This window comes from Triticum dicoccoides, chromosome 2A (assembly GCF_002162155.2).
Source record: "Triticum dicoccoides isolate Atlit2015 ecotype Zavitan chromosome 2A, WEW_v2.0, whole genome shotgun sequence".
NCBI lineage: Eukaryota > Viridiplantae > Streptophyta > Magnoliopsida > Poales > Poaceae > Triticum > Triticum dicoccoides.
The window spans coordinates 388344063-388346469 of record NC_041382.1 but is presented as its reverse complement, the minus strand read 5'-3'; positions in this window follow the sequence as shown (position 1 = coordinate 388346469).

The following is a 2407-nucleotide window of genomic DNA, read 5'->3' as shown; positions in this document are numbered from 1 at the left end:
ACAGACTGCTTAGCAGGCGGTTCCGAAGCATTAGACTGCTTAGCAGTCTATTCCACCAGGTTGGTCTGTTGAGCATGTGTTGCAGCTGGGTCTCCCCCTGCTGCTTCAGCGGCCGGCATCTGAACCGTTGGTGCGTCATCAACAGTTGTTGGCCTTGCCATTGGCTGCTTCGGGGCGGAGGATGACGTGGCATGTACGCCACAAAGTCGGGCTGGCTGATCACAGGTTGATGCATCAGCCTGCGAGAGCTGCTGTGGCAAGGAGAGCGTCACCGGTTGAGGGCAATAGTGGTTGCTCTTGGCGGGGCTTCAGGAATCTCATCGATGAACTCTATTTCCTTTCGTGGCCACTGGATGTGATGTAATAGTGTTTCTCCCAAGGTCCTTTGCTCATTGAAGTCTCCTAGGACATTCTTCAGGGAAAATTCATTGAATCTAGGCTTTACATCAGTCACGTAGCACTTCACACAGCCCGGCTTCAATGGCAGATTGTCCAAGAAGAGGCCATCTTCCAAGAAGGGTGGGCAAACCCAGGCTGTTGCACATTTTAATGTACCTTCATAATGTGTAAGCACACCCTTCAGAATGTCTTTCATTCCAGATAGATCAGATATAGCATCATCACGAGCAGCTGCAGTCTCAGTGTCGCTGGGGTCAGCTGATGCACAGTTACTCTTGTGTAGTGTTGTCGCGCAATAAGCAGCATCATCCATGCCCGCCTCCCCCCATCCGCTGGCTATCTGTCAGTGTTAGAGTCTTCTGCATCATCATTGACTCCTCAACATCCTTTCGAATAGCCGGATAAATCTCCTTCTTCAACTTTTCAAACAATGCATTCTGCTTCATTTCGCTCCTCGCTTTTTTCATGTTGAGCCTCTCTTCTTTGCTGAGTGTGAAAGCCCTCTTGTGCAGGACATTAACACCTATACCCCTTGCACGGCTAGGGGGCTCTTTTGTCTCCAGAGCAATGGACATAATGTCACATGGCCCTGAGTTCCTGTAGAACCTTGCAGGGATCTTGGAAGCCTCTACCATCACTTTATATAGTTTGGCGTCAAGTGAGTTTTCAAAGTAATAAGTTCCGTCATCACGCCTCTTTGCACGTGCCCACAAGTAGTCTCTGGCGCGTTCGCCCCTGATTTCACTAAAGGTCGGATTCCCACCCGCCGCTACTGCTTCTTTGTCCTCCTGTTCCCATATCAGTTTCATGCCATAGTATCCTGCCACACCCATATGGTGGGGGTGTATGTTCTTCTTCTGAAGTTCTGATTGCTTGAAACTCTTCACAGCAAACTCTGGAGTTGCCCTGACCCTTTTGAATTCCTTTGTAATTTGAGGGTATGCGGGGATTGGGTCCTTGCCTTCACTCAAGTACTTCTTGTACATCATGTGCTTCCAATTTCTCCAAGCATCCCTAGCCTTCTTCAGTGTAGCGTGTTCCACCTACATTCTCCACTGCTCTGGAATGTTGAAGTGATCCATGATCTCCCGGACTATCCTTCGCTGTGTTTCTGTGTCAACCTTCCGAAACCCCGGTAGATTAATGTTGAGCCTCGCCCTGCCAACAAATCCACACACACTTCTGAACCTCATGCGTGCTTTATCTAGTTTAGTTGGAGCCCAGGACCTTAAATCAATCTCGGTAACTTCATATACACCTTTAGGCTGGTGTGTGGGCTTCCTTGGAGCGTTCCTCTGTGTACTAACCGAAAGGGTAATTGCTGCAGCTCTATCCCGTTCAAGACTACTTGATCCCTCACAATCTCCTGAAGACCTGGGGTTGTCCGAATCAGATGAAGATACATGGCCTGAATGAGTGCTGTCGCTGCTATTCAGCATCTACAGAGAACACATGAGAAACTCAGGAAAGGAGGATAAGCATAAAACTAACAACTTGGTATCAAGCTTTCTAAACATGCCATGAAATAATTTAGAAAATGTACAACTAATTTGTTAAGTTTGTGTGACTCGGGCGCCCGCGATCTGTAAATAGGCAGTAACTTATTGGAACAAATACAATTTATATGTAGTAAGGAAGGTAGATAACGAATATATATATGCTCTCCATTATTTTATAGCCAATTTAGGGACATACGAAACTAAATTGGAAGAGGGATTGCAAGGAAATGTGCCTCACCGTGATGGAGAGTAGTAACTAACAGGCTTCTTAATGCAAACCCGGCTGGACCGCAGGAGAGGCGAGGGTTACTGCATTGATATGCTCGAGGGTGGCTGGCAAGCAAATGAAGACGGCGAGGCGCGGGCCGCCGTGTGTTGGGAACGGCAGTGGAGGTAGGCTTGACGCCGAAGAGCGGGCACACGGCCGGGGTGAGCACGACAGCGTCTTCTGCTGTGGATATGGGGGAGGGGGAGCTGGCGAAGGAGATTGGGCGGACTAGTTGAGTGAA